General features: G+C 43.5%; 2 pseudogenes; both read right to left on the bottom strand.

Annotated features, from left to right (window-relative positions):
* Nucleotides 1-3144: 3144 nt before the first annotated feature.
* On the bottom strand, nt 3145-14743 carry LOC120097933 (uncharacterized; annotated as a pseudogene).
* Wbp11-ps4 (WW domain binding protein 11, pseudogene 4) lies at nt 13090-17875 on the bottom strand (annotated as a pseudogene).
* Nucleotides 17876-21570: the final 3695 nt, after the last annotated feature.

The following is a 21570-nucleotide window of genomic DNA, read 5'->3' on the forward strand; positions in this document are numbered from 1 at the left end:
CAGAACTAACTCTCAGCCTGTTGGTGGAGTCCCAGAAAAAAAAAAAGTAGTCTTTTATTTTCGATTCTTCCCCCTTTTCCGTAGGACTGAAGCCTCCACACTTTGGTTTTCCATATCTAAAAAGTTCTCTGAGAATCTGTACTCAAAAAATTTCTCTTGAAAATGTCTAAAGAAAAAAGATTCTGTTTTTTCTTTGTCCTTAGCATTTATGTACCTTTCAGAATATATGATCACATGCTAAAAATTTATCACAAGTTTATGCAAAACTGCAAATCATAAATTGAACAAGAAGTTTACAACAGAGAATGTTTGCATGCCTGTCCCTTAAGAGTCATTATCTGGTCAAACATTATCTCTCACAAACTCAGCAGGTTCAATGAAAGCAAGACACCTTAATTTTTGTGACTAAGGTATTATTGATGTTTTCTATAGATAAACTCAGGTTTTTTACTGGATATTTTTTATTTACATTTCAAGTGTTATTGTCTTTATTTCCCAGACTTAAGCCTCCTATCCCATCCTCTTCACCTCCTTCTATAAGGATGTTCCCCTCCCCAACCAGCCCCCCTTCCCACCCCCTGACATTCCCCTACACTGGGGAGTCCAGCCTTGGACCACAGGCTTCTTCTTCCATTGGTGCCCAACAAGGCCATCCTCTGCTACATATGCAACTGGAACCATGGGTCTGTCCATGTGTACTCTTTGGGTAGTGATTTAGTCCCTTGAAGCTCTGGTTGGTTGGCTTTGTTCTTATGGGGTTGCAAGCCCCTTCAGCTCTTTCAATCCTTTCTCTAATTCCTCCAATGGTGATTCTGTTCTTAGTTCAATGGTTTGCTGCTAGCATTCGCCTCTGTATTTGACATGCTCTGGCTGTACCTCTCAGGAGACATCTATATCCAGCTCCTGTCAGCATGCACTTCTTAGCTTCATCAATCTTATCTAGTTTTGGTGGCTGTCTATATATGGGCTGTATATCCAGGTGGGGCAGGCTCTGAATGGCCGTTCCTTCAGTCTCTGCTCCAGACTTTGCCTCCATATCCCCTCCTATGAATATTTTTGTTCTTCCTGTTAAGAAGGAATGAAGTATCCATACTTGGAATGTCCTTTTTGTGGTCTGTGGATTGCATCCTGGTTAATTTGAGCTTTTGGGCTAATATCCACTTATCAGTGAGTGCATACCATGTGTGTTTTTCTGTGATTGGGTTACCTCACTCAGGATGATATTTTCTAGTTCAGTCCATTTGCCTATGAATTTCATGAAGTCATTGTTTTTGATAGCTGAGTAATATTCCATTGTGTAGATGTACCACATTTTCTGTATCCATTCCTCTGTTGAAGGGCATCTTGGTTTCTTCCTGCTTCTGGCTGTTATAAATAAGGCTGCGATGAACATAGTGGAGCACGTGTCTTTTTTATATGTTGGGGCATCTTTTGGGTATAAGCCAAGGAGAGGTATAGCTGGGTCCTCAGGTAGTGGAATGTCCAATTTTCTGAGGAGCCTCCAGACTGATTTCCAGATTGGCTGTACCAGTTTGCAATCCCACCAACAATGGAGTAGTGTTCCTCTTTCTCCACATCCTCACCAGCATCTGTTCTCACCTGAGTTTTTGATCTTAGCTACTTTGAATGGTGTGAGGTGGAATCTCAGGGTTGTTTTGATTTGCTTTTTCTCTGATGACTAAGGATGTTGAGCATCTCTTTAGGTACTTCTCAGCCATTGGATATTCTTCAGCTGACAATTCTATGTTTAGCTCTGTACCCCTGTACCCCATTTTTAAGTAGGGTTATTTGGCTTTCTGGAGTCTAGCTTCTTGAGTTCTTTGTATATTTTGGCTATTAGCCCTCCATCAGATGTAGGATTGGTAAACATCTTTTCTCAATGTGTTGGTTGCCATTCTGTCCTAATGACAGCGTCCTTTGCCTTACAGAAGTTTTGCAATTTTATGAAGTCCCATTTGTCGACTCTTGATCTTAGAGCATACCATTGGTGTTTTGTTCAGGAAATTTTCCTCAGTGTCCATGTGTTTGAGGCTCTTCCCCACTTTTTCTTCTATTAGTTTGAGTGTATTTGGTTTGATGTGGAGGTCCTTGATCCACTTGAACTTGAGCTTTGTACAGGGCGATAAGAATGGATTGATCTGAATTCTTCTACATGCTGACCTCCAGTTGAACCAGCACCATTTGTTGAAAATGCTATCTTTTTTCCATTGGATGGTTTTAGCTCCTTTGTCAAAGACCAAGTGACCATAGGCATATGGATTCATTTCTGGGCCTTCAACTCTATTCCATTGATCTATCTGCCTGTCTCTGTACCAATACCATGCAGTTTTTATCACTATTGCTCTGTAATACTGCTTGAGATCAGGGATGGTGATTCCCCCAGAAGTTTTTATTGTTGAGCATACTTTTCACTATCCTGGGTTTTTCGTTATTCCAAAAGAATTTGCAAATTGCTCTTTCTAACTCTATGAAGAATTGAATTGGAATTTTGATGGGGATTGCATTGATTTTGTAGATTGCTTTTGGAAAATGGTCATTTTTTACTACATAAATCCTACCAATCTATGAGCATGGGAAGTCTTTTAATCTTCTGAGATCTTCTTCAATTTCTTTCTTGAGAGACTTGAAGTTCTTGTTATACAGATCTTTCACTTGCTTGGTCAGAGTCACACTTAGGTATTTTATGTTATTTGGGACTATTGTGAAGGGTGTCATTTCCCTGATTTCTTTATCAGCCTGTTTGAGAAGAGAAGGCTACTGATTTGTTTGTAAACTTTGTTTTTTTATCTTTTTTCCTTGCAGCTTTAGGAAATTATTTGTTCGATTTTTATGACCTTTGATTGTTTTACAACCTCTTGGAATATGCTCAAATTTGCAGATGTCTGCTTTCTATCTCAGAAGAAATTAACTCTTCTGTAGCCTTGAAGAAGTGTAGAGTTCTCACTACAGTTTTCATATGAGGTAGGACAACAGCAATCCTGTTATTAAAGATGTTAACAATTCTGAATATAATTGTAGGAATTCCTTATATGATCATGATTAAGAATTAAGAAATCATCTATTTACCTATATAGCATCACTATAAGACACTATACATTGGTTGTTCTGCAGAAATGTGCTCAAAATGGTGGACTAATAGCTAGTGTTTGTATATAAATTTAATAATAACTGAAAAGCCCATCAAGAGCAGGAATCTTTCCTCCAATGTAATCTTCTCGGCCTAAAGAAGCAAGTCCGACATACTCTACATTCCATAAAAGAATCCTCTCAGGAAGATCACCTGCTAGGTTTTGGGTTCTCCTAGATGGCAGCTGGCACCAATGGCTTTATGCACGACTCTTGATTGCTGTTTGTCTCCAATTTCTTTGTATCTGAGCGAATGGTTATGCCCCTTGGGGCTTCTTTGTAGACAGCTGCTGATTCCAATATTTATTCTAATTGGGTCTGGGTCACAGGCTCTCTGGTGAGCAGGACCTGGCTCCTGCTTCTCTCCAGTTCCCCTGTACCAACATGGATGGTCTTTCCCCTTGGGAGTGGGAAGCTAGTCAAAGCCCCTTCCTCTCTTCACTCACTTTGGATGTTGGTCAAAGGGTCTGTGGGTTTCAACTCCTGACTCTGCTATATTTTTTTCAATTCCTGGTATCTGAATGGATGGTTGTGTTCCTCAGGGCTGCCATGGTCCCAGCTCATTCTGCTTCCTGGTCTGCTCTGGTTTGTGTGATAGAAACACCAGAGAAATGGGATGAGTCTCCCGGTTGGGATGTCAGTGATTGTACTTTATAGCCTTTTACCTTTGAACCCTTCAGTGTTCTTCAGGATCTGGAACAGAACACTCAGAGGGGATTGCAGCTCAGCTACCATAGTGTAGATGCCCTTGTTTCTGATTACAGCCTTCTGTATTTGCTCAGTACCTGATGGGGGCTGTCATTCCTTAAAGAATCTCCCTGTCCCTTGCATTTTGTGGTGAGATTTCCATATTAGAAACAGTACTTGAATGCTCTTCAGAAATATTGATGTAGGAGCCTCTCCTTTTTTTTGGTATATATAGGGAGGACTGACTCCCAGTCTTTGCTGTATCCTTTAGCTGGGTGGAGGTTTGGATAAAAGACCTTACTGTCCCGAGACATGTTCCCTGACTTATCCCTCTAGGTCTTGTAATCCTCTGCGTCTCTCGATGGGGAGGAAACACCTTGAGATCATTCACTTTGATCTTATCCTTGGGGACTCTGAACTCTTGAGTCTCCACCCTCCTATGTCTTCTTCTGACAACATCACCTAAGCCCTGGGAAGTTTGGGCTTTTGCCATGTATTCTGGAAGCTGGGCAGAGTGCTGTGAAGGCAAGCTGACATTGGTGGGGTGTATGTACTGTAGGTGGGGGCCTTCTGGATGACATCTCACAGGCCAGGTCTGGGGCTGCTTGTTTGATCTCAAGTCAATCTTACTGTATACTTGTGTTTTTAGAGCTGTGTCCCATGAGTGCTGTGGGGTAGGTGTTTAGAGATATTTTCTCCTAATAGCCTCTGGAGATTCAAATTCTTGGGACTGATGTTGATGGCTGGGCCATTGGGAAACCTATTGGATCTCAGTCTAACTCCCCAGTCAGGGAGGCTCTCCTTTCACCTCTCATGTATTGGTTTGTTTTGATCACTGAAGTTCAGACCCTATCTTTAGGGCCTATTGTTCTTGTACCCCAGAGCATATACCCTGAGGCCACATCCTCTGATCTCTCCTATGTTGCAATCCTGGCCATTTTGGGTAGTCCTGATAGCAGAATGCTTTTTCCAGTCCCTTTGATAGTCCTGTTCTGCTGGGATCTGGTCTCGAGGCAGGGAGCCCAGAGCCTAGAACTCAGGTATCTCTGCCATGGATCTCAATGAGCCTTTGAGCGCACATGGCTGGCTGCAGGTGGAGGGACTCTTTGTGTCTCCTGCACCTCTGCAGCTGAGTGCATAGACAGAGCCCTCTCTAGCCTGGCAGCTGATGCACTTTCTCCCCTTGTCCCTCTTGGGTCCTGGTGATGCAAATTTTTCAGATCCATGGCAGCCAGGGAATACTTAGTATTAAGGCGTGGAGTCACAGATGGGTGAGGATATTCAGCCTTGGAGTCACAGATGGGTGAGGATGGACACACAATGTGTGGAAGGTTTGAAGCTGAAACTGCAGGTGGGATGAGATCCCTTGCCTCAGGAATCTGCAGCTATTATCTCCTTCTGCGTTTCACTGGAAGGTATGTGATGTTTGATTCCTGCTCCCATTCAGTCTTTGAGTCAAGCAGGGAACAATGCTCAGCAGGGTTCACACAGAAGAGCTGGTTTTTCCTCAGTGCAGGGTTCCTGATTCCAGCCTCTTCCCAGGGCTGCTGCTCAAAGTGCAGGTTAGGCCTTTGTCCCTAACACCTAGGCTCTTATTGAAGGTGTTCTGTGTGTTACACTTAGCTATTGCCTTTCTGAGGGCATCTCTCAGCACAGACCCCGTCACCTGGCCCCACTGGTAGCTTTTGGGGTTGAGGATGTAGGGCTGGGCAGGAAAGGAGAGTTCAGGCTTGTTCTTAGAACAACACAGTGTTTGCTGAACATTGACCCTGGATGAAAGTAAGTTCACGGGATGGCAACAATCAGAGGGACGTTCCTTGTTGTCCTTAATGGCCTTGTCTTCTTCATTCTGTGACTATTCATGATGGTGGATCGTCGGACAATGCTCAGGATGCTGGAGGCTGATCTGGTAGTTTTAGTCTGCAGGGTCCTCTGGACAAGTTGTCAGTGTGCCGAGTAATGGCTGTTTCATGTTTTCGTTCCTTGGAACCTGTCGTGCCTTTCCAATTCAGTCCGTTTGCCAGAGCTGGATTTCAGTTAGACACCATATCTTTCAGTGCTAGGCTCAGCTCTTCCACAGGCCCTACTCTGTAAACAATCGGTGTTGGTTTGGTGTGGAACTTGGTAGTTCTTCCAGTTCCTGGACCTCAGTCACAACAACCAAGCTTGGAATTACAAATGGTTGATGCAATGGCTGCTCCTGGGAAATCTCTGGAGGTCTTCCAGCCTTCTTTAGCCCTCGGACAGGGACAAATGCATCACTAAATGTCACTTTTTATATCCTGATGATGAAGGGCTTCTGAAGGCCTGGTCAGTAGCCACAACTGACTGAGAACACAGGATATGCCCCTGACAAGTCCACTAAACTTCAGCTGTATAGGATCCTCCAAGATCTTGAGGTTGGACAACAGCTGAGAAAAAGGACTATAATCCATTTTCTGATTAGGGTTTGAAAAAGGCTGTGGTGTGGAAAAGTTGTTTTGTGGGTCTGCAAGAGACAGGAGGCAAAAGTGTCGGGCCTATGCAGAGGATCATTAGACTGTGTAAATATGGCGCCTGTAGCCATAGAGTCCCTCCACTGCCTCCATATCCCATACCCCCTAGTGTCACATCCAATAGGGGTGTGTTCCAATCCCACCCTGCATGGCACCTTCAGTATGGAGACCCCCAGACTCTGTGCTCACATTATGGAGTGAAAAATTCCACAAGACTTAGAGATTTTCTTACATATTCACAGGTTGTGATGGAGCCTGGACCTCTTCCTCGTTTTTTCCGCCATCTCTATCCCTGGAGATGGTTCTGTAGGGTAAGAACGAGGAATAAGAGCACACAGGAGTGCGGCATCTCTTATGAGTACCCATGCTCTGCCTCTCATGCTCATCAATCATAGTGCAAGGGCAGAGCAGAGACATAGAGCACGGGGAATGGCGGGACCTCACCTTTCCATTGCCACTTTGCTTGTTCCTCCCTCAACCCATGTCTTCCTCCTTACAACAGAGCAAGGTTTACAGGTTCAGCGTCTGAAAGAGAAATGCAGCTGGCAGAACTGAAGCTCACTGCTGTAAGGGGGACCAGGGAGTCCCCATACAGGGCACAGCATCACTCCAGTGCCTTGAACAACACTCCCGTGTGAAGCACACATCACAGGCCAACCACAGCTTCCTCCTATCACAAAACCTGGGAATTCCTCATTTCAATGTCCTTCCCAGAAGCCCCCTCTTCCTTCTTCATCTCATGTCCTCAGGCATGGCCGTCTTCATGATCTCCTCACTAAGGGGCAGGCCACACGGGATTCCTCTCCACAGGAAAGCAGGAGCCTACCTTTTGCAGGAGCAGTTTTCTCCCTGGTCTTGCTCTGCCCCCTGCTCGGCCCCTGTGAGTTTCAAACAATTCCAATGAGCTGGGGACTCTCTACTGCCTCTGGTTGGGAATCTGCCTGTTCTCTGTGCTCACGGATAACATGAAATCCATTTCCCAGGGAGCTCCCACTAATCCATCCTTGACCTATTCACAGTCTGTATAAACATTTCCTTTTGGCCCTGTTGGAAATAGCAGAAGGCACTGTCTGTGCCACATGTACCACAAATGTCCCCATTCACTGTTCCTCAGAGAAGCTCCTACCCAAGCCCAAGCTCTGCAGCGGCCTCTGGGCCGTGAGGTGGTATCTGCTTCCTCAGAGCAGAGACTCAGTCCGTGATCTGAGGCCCATGGCCTCATCACCTGCTTCACATTAGTTCACCACAAACGTAGACAAGTCCCTGAGCAGAGGACAACGGCTTTTCTCATAGCTTGTCCTGTGTCCTCACCAACTCAGAAATAGTCTGTCCATGGAGCCATGTCATCCTGAGTAGCCTTTCTGTTTCTCTCTATAGATGGTCTGAGAGCTTCACCCGGTCACCCCAGGGGCACTCTCACCGCTGGTCTACCTGCCATTTGCTGCAGACTGAGGTGCTGCCCTGACGAGAGATTTCCCCTCCCCTATCTGTACCTAGAGTTTGAATGTTTGCTACTCTTCCACCCTTCTCCACCCTTTTTCTTCCACTCTCTCAATCAATTAACTAAATAGGAGAGAAAATGGGGAAAGGGGTTGTATTGTTAGACTACTTCCTGTTGATTAGGGAGATTGAATTCCTTGGGCAAAGTTTGATCTTTGCCATCAGGATATCCAATTTCTTCTTTCTTCTGTGCACACAAATAATTACCTCAAACACCAACCACTGATAGCAAACAACCGACAACCACCAACCCCCCACGCCTCCTAAGGGCCTGTCCTTTCTGTGCCCTCTGAGAAGCCCTCAGAATTCCGAGTCACAGAAACATGGAAACTGTCTGCTGCTCCCAAAATCACGCACCTGCTGGAGCATGAGGGAAATCATAGTCAGCTGATGTGAAAAATCTGAAATAGCGCCCTACTCCCTACCTGTGGTCAAAATACAAATGTAGTCTTATGTTTATGTTAAAAGAACCAAAAATGCTTACATTTGTCAGCACTCTTGTCTCTCAGGAATGTGAGAGTAAAGTTGTGAACAATCGACTGCATTTCCATTGTGTGTGAACCATGTTTGCTCTCCTTGGGATGCCCCCTTTGCTGTTGGTGACCATGGATACTCCTTGAAGAATGGGATTAGTAGGACAAGACCCCCTGTTCGCACACATCCCAATGCTCATGTCCACTGCTATGTCCATGGGGCTGGGGCTCATCCCTGAGTCTCCCACGCTGTTCATCAGGAGAGAATTCTCCGTCTTCTGAACTGCAGAGCGGCTCCCAGGACACTGAGTCCTAAAGCTCAGTTTGACATGTGTCAGGAGGGCTCAGGGCACATCACACTGCTGTGGCCTCCTCATCACAAAGGGATCCTGGCAGTAGAGAAGCTGCCACAGCCCCTTTCTAGCCTCCAGCCCAGCCAGCCCCTCCTGTGTCTCTTTCTCTGCTTGCTTCTTTCGAATGCTGTTGAATTCATCAGAAATGCATTCTGTCCATGTTTTGTTCCTTCTTTCTGAGCCCCAGAACTTCTCTGTCTAGGCACATGTTTTTCACAATGTACTTTAATCCTGTTCAACCTCCCCTCTGGCTTACAACCCACAAGAGGTAGTGGAAAAGGAAGGGTATTGGGATATGGAGAAGTGGACCTGTTCAGATACAGTTCTTTAGGGCAATTCCAGTACTTGTTCTCAGTCCATTCCCCTAGCAAACACCAAACATGAGCATGCAGCTGCCGTCTGGAGCACAGAGCAGACACCACACAGGAATCAGGAACGCAGTTCAAGCCAGAACAAACAAGGTCAACCAATATTCTGTAAGGACGACTTGACATTCGAATGAAACATGCAAATGTTTCACGATGGGGACACAGTTATTCCTTTGAATCTTCAGGGAATGAAAAAGTATGCTTTTCAACAAAACTTATTAGATCAAACCAGGGAAATCCTCTTATCACCTGAGACATGGAGGTCTTCACAAAGCAAATAACCCAAGGGATTCACAGACTCAGCGTCTGATTTTACAAAAAAAAATGCAAATCAACTTCGAAGGGTAGCCTAAGTGATTGATCACACACAGACTGGATAAACCCAGAGACTGGACAATATGTAGACTGGAAGGACAGTACAGAAACTGGATAAACAGAGTCAGGGCAAAAAATGTTACTAGCAGCTTTCTTCAGACTAATCATTTCTTGGGGGGGGGGGCGCGGGTTGTGGGGTTCTAACAACGTACAATACAGAGATTACATAAACCCAGAGTCTAGGCAATAAATGCAAGAGCTAGCTTTATTCAGACTAACCATTTTTTCCTCTTGGGGCTCAAGCAGGAATTCTTTGGCCCAATACAGAAGACTCATCACAATCCCTTAAGTTGGCTGGGTAGTTTTAGTCGCCGCATGTGTTATGCTTGTTATCATCCAGGGTTGCAGGTGATTTTGTTTGAATTTTTGTATACTAATAGAAATTTAAGGTTTTTGTTTAATTATTGTATTCTATATTGAAAGAAATGTAATGTTTTTTCATTTAGTCATTCTGTATTCATAGAAATTTAAGTTTATTTTGTTAGCCTATTTTTGATTATTGTAATAAACCCTTTATTGAAAAAGTGATGTTTTTTATAATTATATCTATTATGAATAAATTGTTAATGTTGGAGCAAAGAACAATTTTTTTCATCTTTATTGGGTATTTCCTATTTACATTTCGATTGGTATTCCCTTTCCTGGTTTCCGGGCCAACATCCCCCTAGCCCCTCCCCTTCTCGATGAGTGTTCCCCTCCACATCCTCCCCCCCATTACTGCCCTCCCCCCAACAATCCCATTCACTGGGGGTTCAGTCTTGGCAGGACCAAGGGCTTCCCCTTCCACTGGTGCTCTTACTAGGCTATTCATTGCTACCTATGAGGTCAGAGTCCAGGGTCAGTCCATGTATAGTGTTTGGGTAGTGGCTTAGTCCCTGGAAGCTCTGGTTGGTTGGCATTGTTGTTCATATGGGGTCTCGAGCCCCTTCAAGCTCTTCCAGTCCTTTCTAAGATTCCTTCAACGGGTGACCCGTTCTCAGTTCAGTGGTTGGCTGCTGGCGTTCGCCTATGTATTTTCTGTATTCTGGCTGTGTCTCTCAGGAGAGATCTACATCTGATTCCTGTCAGCCTGCACTTCTTTGCTTCATCCATCTTATCTAATTGGATGCCTGTATATGTATGGGCCACATGTGGGGCAGGCTCTGAATGGGTGTTCCTTCTGCCTCTGTTCTAAACTTTGCCTCCCTATTCCCTCCCAAGGGTATTCTTGTTCCCCTTTTAAAGAAGGAGTGAAGCGTTCGCATTTTGGTCATCCTTCTTGAGTTTCATGTGTTCTGGGCATCTAGGGTAATTCAAGCATTTGGGCTAATAGCCACTTATCAATGAGTACATACCATGTGTGTTTTTCTGTGATTGGGTTACCTCACTCAGGATGATATTTTCCAGTTCCATCCATTTGCCTATGAATTTCATAAAGTCATTGTTTTTGATAGCTGAGTAATATTCCATTGTGTAGATGTACACACTTTGTGTATCCATTCCTCTATGGAAGGGCATCTGGGTTCTTTCCAGCTTCTGGCTATTATGAATAAGGCTGCTATGAACATAGTGGAGCACATGTCTTTGTTATATGTTGGGGCATCTTTTGGGTATATGCCCAAGAGAGGTATAGCTGGGTCCTCAGGTAGTTCAATGTCCAATTTTCTGAGGAACCTCCAGACTGATTTCCAGAATGGTTGTACCAGTCTGCAATCCCACCAACAATGGAGGAGTGTTCCTCTTTCTCCACATCCTCGCCAGTATTTCCTGTCACCTGAGTTTTTGATCTTAGCCATTCTCACTGGTGTGAGGTGAAATCTCAGGGTTGTTTTGATTTGCATTTCCCTTATGACTAAAGATGTTGAACATTTCTTTAGGTGTTTCTGAGCCATTCGGCATTCCTCAGCTGTGAATTCTTTGTTTAGCTCTGAAACCCATTTTTTAATAGGGTTATTTGACTCCCTGCGGTCTAACTTCTTGAGTTCTTTGTATATTTTGGATATAAGCTCGCTATCAGTTGTAGGATTGGTAACGATATTTTCCCAATCTGTTGGTTGTAATTTTGTCCTAAGAACAGTATCCTTTGCTTTATAGAAGCTTTGCAGTTTTATGAGATCCCATTTGCCAATTCTTGATCTTAGAGCATAAGCCATTGGTGTTTTGTTCAGGAAATTTTTTCCAGTGCCCATGTGTTCGAGATGCTTCCTCACTTTTTCTTCTATTAGTTTGAGTGTATCTGGTTTGATGTGGAGGTCTTTGATCCACTTGGACTTAAGCTTTCTACAGGCTGATAAGCATGGATCGATCTGCATTCTTCTACATGCTGACCTCCACTTGAACCAGTACGATTTGCTGAAAATGCTATCTTTTTTCCATTGGATGGTTTTGGCTCCTTTGTCAAAAATCAAGTGACCATAGGTGTGTGGGTTCATTTTTGGGTCTTCAATTGTATTCCCCTGGTCTATCTGTCTGTCTCTGTACCAATACCATGCAGTTTTTATCACTATTGCTCTGTAATACTGCTTGAGTTCAGGGATAGTGATTCCCCTGGAAGTGCAAAGGACAGTTCTTAAAGAGAAAGGGGGATGTGATGAGGAAACTTAAGGATTCTGTGGAAAGCCGTTTGCATTGAATGATGATTTGCTGGGTGGGTGAAGGAACATTTCCCTGAAGTAGATAAAGTTGAAAAGATGTTTTACCTAAGCAAGCTTGTGAGAGGACACATGATGAATGACTCTTTGCTAACAATCCACATGTATTGGTCCACTTTCGTCCACTTCTACTTCATAGTTTAGCTCTATTTGTCTGGATACCACAGATTGAAACTCACCCAAAAGTTTCTGGTGGTGTCCTGTGCTTGTTTTCTTGCTACTTTTGAGGATCAATTGACAGAGTGATGTCAGCTGAGGCAGGCTCACATCCTGAGGCAAGACACCTGGTGAGGCAAAACCCAGGGAGGTCATGTGATGTTTGGAGGGCGTATAAATAGGATTCTACAGCTGTGAGAAGAGATTGCATTGCTCACACAGCTAAACTCTTCTTGGCCTTGTGTCTTCACTGATGTTCACTCAGTCCAGAGAGACACAGCTGCTCCTGGCATCCCCGCTGGTCCGAATCCCTCCTGCTGCCTCGTGTTAATTCAAGTGAGGCCTAGTTATACCTGCTAAGGTCTGTTACCACTGCTGCTATCCTGACAATACCAAAGTGGTCTCCTCATGTATCCGTAAAGTGTTTTTGAGAGTCAGTCCAGCTTCCACTGCTGACCTGTGAACTGAACTGCTGATTTCCTGAGAAGGTAGATTGGATTTGCTCCCAAGAACCATTTCTACACAGGTCCACTTCCCCTGTATCATTTCTTTTCCACTACCTCTGGTGTGTAGTGTGCTAAAATGGAGATTACAGCATTTATGATTGTAATTAAAAGTAAGCTTTGAAAAAATTAAAGTTATGACTACTGATTTTTTGAGTGAATTTTGTCCACCCACTTTGTTGATGTGTTTGTTACATGCACTCTGCTGTAGGAGTTCTTGGGTAGAATTTTGTGGTCACCGAAGTGTACTATCATATCATCTGCAAATAAGGGTACTTTTGGCTGCCTCATCTCCTTTAGTTGTCTTATTGCTCTAGCTAGAACGTCAAGTACTATGTTGAGTAGTTAGGGAGAGAGTGGGCAGCCTTCTTTCCGATATAAGTGGAATTGCTTACGTTCCCCTCCATTTAATTTGATGTTTGCCATTGCCTTGCTATATATTGCCTTCATTATATTTAAGTATGCACTATGTACCCTTGATGTCTCCATGACTTTTTAACATGAAGTGTTGCTGGATTTTGTCAAAGGATTCGTCAGCCTCAAATGATCCTGTGGGGTGTTTTTCCTTTCAGTGTTTTAGACGGTGGATTCCCATGGTGGAATTCCATTTAATGAGTCATCTTTCCATCCCTGGGATCAAGTCTACTTGATCATGGTGGATGCTATCTAAGATACGTAGTTAGATCGAGTTTGGATGTGTTTTCTGATTGTTTCTACATCAACGTTCATAAAGGTAATTCATCTGAAATTCTTTGTTGAGTCTTCGTATGGTTTAGGTATCATTATGACTGTGGCCTCTCAGAATGGCTATTTTCTTTCTGTTTCTATTTTGTCAGGTAGTTTAAGGAGTATTGTTATTAAGTTCTGTGAAAGTCTGGTGGAATTCTGTGTGAAAACCATCTGCCCTGGGTTTGTTTTGTTTGAGAGACTTTCAATGACTTTCTATTTCTTTAGGGGTTTATAGGACTGTTTGAATTGTTTACCTGATCTTGATTTACCTTTGGTAAATGGTGTCTATAGAAAACTGTCCATTACATTCAGATTTTTAAATTTTGTGGCATTCAGCCTTTTGAAATAAGGCCTGATAACACTTTGTATTTCTTCAGTGTCCTTTGCTCTATCTTTCTTGTAATTTCTGATTTCCTTGATTTGGGTGTTCTCTTTCTGCCTTTAGTTTGGCTAAGCTTTTGTCTACCTTGTTGATTTTCTGAAATAAGCAGCCCTTGGTTACATTGGTTCTTGATGTGGTTCTCTTTGTTCCTCATGTGTTGATTTAAGTATCGAGTTTGATTTTTTTTTTATTGACTGCTTCTCTTATTTTGCTTCTTTTTGTTCTAGAACTTTCAGGTCTGCTATGACGTTGCTGCTAGGAGAAAATCTCTCCTTTGTGAAGGCATTTAGTGCTGTGAACTTTCTTCTTAGCACTGCTTTCATTCTGTACTATGAATTCATGTATGTTGGGCTTTCATTTTCCTTGAATTCTAGAAAGTTCTTAGTTTCTTTTTATTTTTCTTACTCCAGTGGTCATTCAGTAGAGAGATGTTCATTATTCATGAGTTTGTAGGGTTTCTGTCATTTCTGTTGTTGAATTACAGCTTTAAACTCTTGTGGTCATACTAGATGCAAGGGGTTATTTAAATTTTGTTTTACCTGTTGAGGCTTGCTTTGTGACCAGCTATGTGGCCAATTTTGGAGAACATTCCATGAGCTGCTGAGAAGAAGGTATACTCTTTTGTGTGTTGGTGAAATGGTCTGTAGATACCTGTTAGGTCCATTTCATTCATAACAACTATTAATTTCATTATTTCTCTGTTTAGATTCTGTCTTGATGACCTGTCCATTGGTGAGAGCTGGGTGTTGAGGAGTCTCCCACCATTAACAATGTGGGGTTTGACGTGTGAGTTAAGCTTTAGTGATGCTTCTTTTATGAGTGTGGATGCCCTTTCACTTGGGGCATAGATGTTTAGAATCGAAAAGTTGTCTTTGTGGAATTTTCATTTGAGGTGTCTTCCTTAACTCTTTTGATCATTTTGGGTTGAAGTTTTATTTTTATTAATTGTTAGATTTCCTACTGCATCCTGAGTATAGGGTGCAGTAGAAGAACCTTTTCCAGCCCTTTACTCGTTGGTAACGGCTGTCTTTGTTTCACAGGTGTGTTTTCATTATGCACCGGAATGATGGATCTGTTTTCAAGTCCATTCTGTCAGCCTGTTTGGATTTCTCATCAGAGGTCATCCTCTGACCCTCTTTGGGGTCAACAACAGTAGCCCTCTTATTCTCATGGGGCACCCGCAGTGCAGTGGGCACAAACCGTGTGACCTTTGCCTTGGGATTGGTGATCTGGGACTTGGCACTCATGGTTGCTGTGGCTTCTTCTCGATGGTGGCTGCACTTGCATCATCTGCCTTTTGTTTTTGAGTGAGGGCGGGCAGGAAACTCAACACTTCTGGGTTGGGCAAGGGAGCTGGTGAGAAAAGGCCAGGTGGGTTAGGTGCAATAGGGGGCAGCAAGGGTGGGCGCATCATGCCAGGATGAGGTGTGGGAGGAAGTAGCTTTGACGGGGGTCTTGAGGAGGAACCAGGGGGCAGGCCAGGAGGTGGGCCTGGGGGAGGATCAGGAGTTTGGTCTGGTGGTGGTCCTGGTGGAGGTAAAAGTTGTGGTAAAGGCCCTCCAATTCCTGGCATTCCAGATGGTTCTAGGAATGGAGGAGCCTCTGGGGTGGCCCAGGAGGAAGGCCCATAGGTGGTCCAGGAGACCACAAGGGTGGGACAGGTGGTTGTCCAAGACGTGGTGGTCCTGGCATGGGAGGTGCTTGTGTGTGAGGAGGAGGACGGACTGTGCAGGAGCCTGCTGCTGTGAAGAGGGAGCAGACGAGCCACCAGAGTGGGAATCTTTATGCTGCTTTGTGATTGCTTCTCTGCTTCAGAATCATCCGTCTTCATCGTCATCCTCCTCTGAAAACTCCTCCACTTCCCGTCCTTCCTCAGGGATTTCCTGACCTGCCATTCGCAGCATCATGACTTGAAGAGGAGTCAGCTCCTTCATGTTCTTCTCCCTTGGTTTCCCAGGCATCTGTAAATCAGATGCTCAGACCTGACTTCTCCTCCTCAGAGTTGTCGGGCTCACTGACATCGTGGTGCCCACCTCATCCCCATCACTCTCTGTGGCCAATCTGTCCGTGTCACCGTCCTCAGTATTGTCATCCCGCTTATCCTGATCCATGACCTCAGGATAGCCATTGTCCTCACTGGTACTGGACATGTCATCGTCATGACCCGCTGAGCAAGCTCTGGACTGTACAGCATGTCTTCCTCTCACCTCCGAGGGGAGATCTAGAGCAAAGCCCGGTCTTTGGCCATGCATCTGCAGAGGAGGAGGTGGGCCATGTAGAGGGCTGTGCAGTTTTCTATCAGGGGGCAAATGTGGAACACCATGTCCCAGTAGAGGAAGGATCAAAACAGCTCGAGTTGGAGACCCATATGCTGAGGTTTTCTTCAAGATGGAGGGTGGCAGGGCACCAGGAAGAGGAATGTCCTGGATCAAGATGTTGGAAGGAGCATGCGGCATGTCTGGCCAAGGAATGCTCTCTACGTCCACATGGTGAGCATTGCTGATGGCATCAAAGCATTGGCTCAGTTGAGCTCTCTTCTGTTCATAAGCTACGTCTAGCTTTCTCAACTCTTCATAAATATCTGGGTTTTCTTTTTCATAAAGTCGTAGAATTCATTCAAAGTTTTCCCGCACCTTTTTCCGCTTGTCTTTCATATTTTCTCATTCAACTGTGGCTGTTGCACTGGGTTAAACTCTGTTTCATTCAATTTCTCCAAGTCCCGGATAATCTGTTTGCGACCTTAACCTTCAAAAAAGCAGAGCTCGGACCGTCATGCACTGTTTTTTGTTCTTTTCCAATTCTTTTTTTCGGGCTTCCTTTTGGCTTGGTCTGTGGGGTTCATAAACTTCCCACTCTTCGTGGAGGATATTGATCTTCCCCCCCCATGTTGGCAATTTATATGATTTACTTCTTCATTTGGAAAAAGAACCAGTGCGAGGCTCCTTGGATGGTGAGAGCGACTAACAGGTGGTCCTGACTACCTTCTGTGAAGGGGCCTTCACCTCTGCCTCTTGGTCAACCACACAGACACTGCCATCTTGAAATCTTGCCTAGCCCGTTTTTTCTTTCTTTCTTGTGTGTGTGTGTGTGTGTGTGTGTGTGTGTGTGTGTGTGTGTGTGTGTACTTCCCTTCCTGTGGTTTACTGCTGTGGGGTTACTTATTTCCTGTGCTTTCTTGGGTATACTTGCCTCCCTGGGTAACAGTTTTCTTACTAGTATCTTCTGTAGGGTTATATTTGTATTTAGATATTGTATAAATTTGGTTTTTATCATGGAATATCTTTTTTTGTCTATCTATGGTGATTGAAAATTTTTCTGGCTATAGTTTTCTGGGCTGAAGTCTGTAAGACATCTGCTAAGGCCCTTCTGGCTTTTAAAGTCTCCATTCAGAAATTTGTTGTAATTCTGGTAGGTCTGAATTTTAACATTTTTTGGTTGATCTGTATATTAAGTGCTTTGATTATTTTGTGGTGGGTGAATTTTATTTTTTAAATTATTATTATAATTTATTACTTTCTTTTTTTTAATACTCCAGAATTTATTCCCCTCCAGGTTCACTCTCAGACTGTTCCATATCCCATACTTTCTTCCCAGCGCCCCTTTCTCCTTGAGGATATCCCCACCCCCCACCAGACTTCTAAACACCCTGGGGCCTCCAGTCTCTTGAGGGTTAGGTACATCTACTCTGACTGAACCCAGACCCAGCAGTCCTCTGCTGTATATGTGTTGGGGGCCTCATATCAGGTGGTGTATACTGCCTGGTTGGTGATCCAGTGTGTGAGAGATCTCAGGGATCTAGGTTAATTGTGACTGCTGATTCCCCTACAGGGTCACCCTCTTCCTTAGGTTCTTCCAGCTTTCCCGTAATTCAGTTAGAGGGAACAGCAGCTTCTGTTCATTGGTTGGGTGCAGATATCTGCATCTGACTCTTTCAGCTGCTTGTTGGGTCTTTCGGAGGGCAGTCATGATTAGGTCCCTTTTTGTGAGTGGTTCAGAGTCTCAGTAATGGTGTCAGGGCTAGGGGCCTCTCCTTGAGCTGGATCTCACTTTGGGCCTGTCACTGGACCTTCCTTTCCCCAGGCACTTCTCTATTTCCATCCCTGCAGTTCTTTTAGACAGGAACAATTGTCGGTCAGAGTTTTGACTGTGGGATAGCAACCCCATCCCTCACTTGATGCCCTGTCTTTCTGCTGGGGGTGGGCTCTACAAGTTCCCTCTCCCCACTATATGGTTTTTCATCTAGGGTCTCCCCCTTTGAGTTCTGAGATTCTCTCGCTTCCCAGGTCTCTGGTATATTCTGTAGGGTCCTCCCAACCTCCTACCTCCCAAGGTTGCTTGTGTCCATTGCTTCTGCTGACTCTCAGGGATTCAGTCCTTTCACCACACCCAATGCCAGATCATGTTTCCCTCTTCCCACTCCATGCTCCCTGTTCCCATTCCCCCTCATGTCCCTCCCTCCCTCCCTCCCTCCCTCCCTCCCTCCCCCCTTGTGGTTGCTTTCTTGTCCCTTTCAAGTGGGACTGAAGTGTCCTCACTTGGGCTCTTCAGCATGTTGACATTTTTGAGTTCTGTTCTCAGGTATTCTGTGCTTTTTTTTGGCTAATGTCCACTCATTAATGAGTATATACCATGTGAGTTCTTTTGGGTATGAGTTACCTCACTCAGAATGATATTTTTCTAATTCCATCCTTTGCCTGCAAAACTCAGGTTGCCCTTGTTCTTAATAGCTGAGTAGTACTCCCTTGTGTAAATGAACCACTTTTTGTATCCATTCTGTGTCGTGGGACATCTGGGTTACTTCCTGCTTCTGGATATCACAAAAAAGGCCACTGTGAACATAGTGGAGCATGCGCCCCCGTGGAATGTGGGGAATCTTTTGGGTACATTTCCAAGTTGTATTTATAGCTCGGTCTCCAGGTAGGTCTGTTTCTAATTTTCTGAGGAACCTCTAAATTGATTTCCAAAGTGGTTGTACCAGTTTTGCAAATTCCACCAGCAATGGAGAAGTATCCCTCTTTCTCCAGATCCTAGCCAACATGTGTTGTCACCTGAGGTTTGATCTTAGCCATTCTGATTGGTGTAAGGTAGAATCTCAGGGTCGTTTTGAATTGCATTTTGCTGATCACTGAGGACTTTAGGTGCTTCTCAGGGATTCGAGATTCCTCTGTAGTAAATTCTCAGTTTACTTCTTTGCCCCATTTTTTTCCTCCATCTTTATTAAATTGAGTATTTCTTATTTACATTTCAATGGTTATTACCTTTCCTGGTTTCCAGGCCAACATCCCCCTAGCCCCTCCCCCTTCCCTTCTATGTGGTTGTTCCCCTCCCCATCCTTCCCCCATTACTGCCCTCCCCCCAACAATCACGTTCACTGGGGGTTCAGTATTAACAGGACCCAGGGCTTCCCCTTCCACTGGTGCTCTTACTAGGATATTCATTGCTACCTATGGGGTCAGAGTCCAGGGTCAGTCCATGTATAGTCTTTAGGTAGTGGCTTAGTCCCTGGAAGCTCTGGTTGCTTGGCATTGTTGTACATATGGGGTCTTGAGCCCCTTCAAGCTCTTCCAGTCCTTTCTCTGATTCCTTCAATGGGGGTCCTGTTCTCATTTCCCTGGTTTGCTGCTGGCATTCGCCTATGTATTTGCCATATTCTGGCTGTGTCTCTCAGGAGAGATCTACATCCGGTTCCTATCAGTCTGCACGTCTTTGCTTCATCCGTCTTATCTAGTTTGGTGGCTGTATATGTATGCTTTGCCCCATTTTTTGATTGGGTTGTTTTTTTTTCTTCCCCTTTGGTGGTTAGCTTCTTGTGTTCTCTATATATTTTCGATCTTAGCCCTCTACTGGATGTGGGTTTAGTGAAGATTTTACCCCCAACCTGTAGGTTGCTGGTTTGTCTTCTTGACTATGTCCTTTGCCTTACAGAAGCTTTTGAGGTTCATGAGGTCCCATTCTGGGACCCTAGAACTTGAGCCATTGGAGTTCTATTTAGATAATTTCCCCTGTGCCAATGAGTTCATGGCTCTTTCCCACTTTCTCTTCTATTAGATTGAATGTATCTGATTTTATGTCGTGGTTTTTGATCCACTTGGACTTCAGCTTTGTGCAAGGTGACAAATATGGGTCTATTTTCATTTTCTACATACAGTCAGCCAGTTAGACCAGCACCCTTTATTGAAGATGCTTTCTTTTTCCGTTGTATATTTTTGGCTATTTTGTCAAAGACCAAGTGTGTATAAATGTGTGGCTTTATATACGGGTCATCAATTTTATTCCATTGATCAACCTCTCAGTCTCTGTACCAATACCATGCAATTTTTATCACTATTGCTCTGTAGTGGAGCTTGAGGTCAAGGATGATGATGCTCAGCCGATCTTTTATTTTTAAGAATTATTTCACTATTCTGGGTTTTTATCCCTTGCAGATGATTTTGAGAATTGCTTTTTCCATGTCTTTGAAGAATTGTGTTGGGATTTTGATGGGGATTGCATTGAATCTGTAGATTGTCTTTGGTAGGATGGCCATTTTACTATGTTAATTCTGCCAATCCATGAATGGGGCAGATCTCTCTATTTTCTGTGATCTTTGATTTCTTTCATGAGAGATTGAAGTTATTGTCATACAGATCTTTCCTTTGTTTGGTTAGAGTTACCCCAAGATAATTTATATTATTAGTGGTTATTGTAAAGGGAGTTATTTCCCTAATTACTTTCTCAGCCTCTTTATCATTTGTATAAAGGAAGGGTACTGATCTATTTGATTTAATTTTATATCTGGCCACTTTGCTGAAGTTGTTCATCAGCTGGAGAAATTCTCTGGTAGAATTTTGGACTGCTTATGTATACAATCATATCAGCTGCAAATCGTGTTACCTTTCTTTCTTCTTTGACAATTTGCATCCCCTTGATATCTTTTTGTTGTCTTGTTGTTCTAACTAGCACTTCCAGTACTATATTGAATAGTTATGGGGAAAGTGGACACCTTGTCTTTTCCCCAATATTAGTGGGATTGCTTTAAGTATCTCTCCATTTAATTTGACATTGGCTGTTGTTTTGCAGTAAATGCTTTTATTATGGTTATGTATGGGCCTTGAATTCCTGATCTCTCCAATAATTTTTACATGATTGGGTGTTGTATTTTCAAGTGGATTTCAGTATCTAAGGAGATGATCATGTGATTTTTTTCTTTGTTTTTGTTTATATAGTGGATTATGTTAATGGATTTTCATATATTGAACTAACCTTGCATCCCTGGAAGGAAGCCTACTTGATCCTGGTGAATGATGGTTTGACATGTTCTTAGGTTTGGTTTGCAAGAATTTTATTGAGTATTTTTGCATCAATATTCATAAGTGAGATTTTTCTGAAGGATTTTTTTGTTGGGTCTTTGTGTGGTTTGGGTATCAGAGTGATTGTGCTTTTATAGAATAAATTAGGTAGTGTTCCTTCTGTTTCAATTTCTTGGAATACTTTGAGGAATATTGGTATCAGATCTTCTTTGAAGATCTGGTAGAATTTGGCACTAAATCCATGTGACCCTCGGCTTCTTTTGGTTGTGAGGATTTTGAGAACTTCTATTCACTTAGGGGATATGGGCTATTTTAGATTGCTTGGATGCTTTTGATTTGACTTTGGTATATGTTATTTGTCTAAAACATCATCCATTCCATCTAGAGTTTCCAGATTTGTTGAGTATAGGCTTTTATAGTAGTATCTGATGATTTTTTGAATTTCCTCAGTTTCTGTTATTATGTCTCCCTTTTCATTTCTGCTTTTGTTAATTTGGAAACTCT

This window comes from Rattus norvegicus, chromosome 17 (assembly GCF_036323735.1).
Source record: "Rattus norvegicus strain BN/NHsdMcwi chromosome 17, GRCr8, whole genome shotgun sequence".
NCBI lineage: Eukaryota > Metazoa > Chordata > Mammalia > Rodentia > Muridae > Rattus > Rattus norvegicus.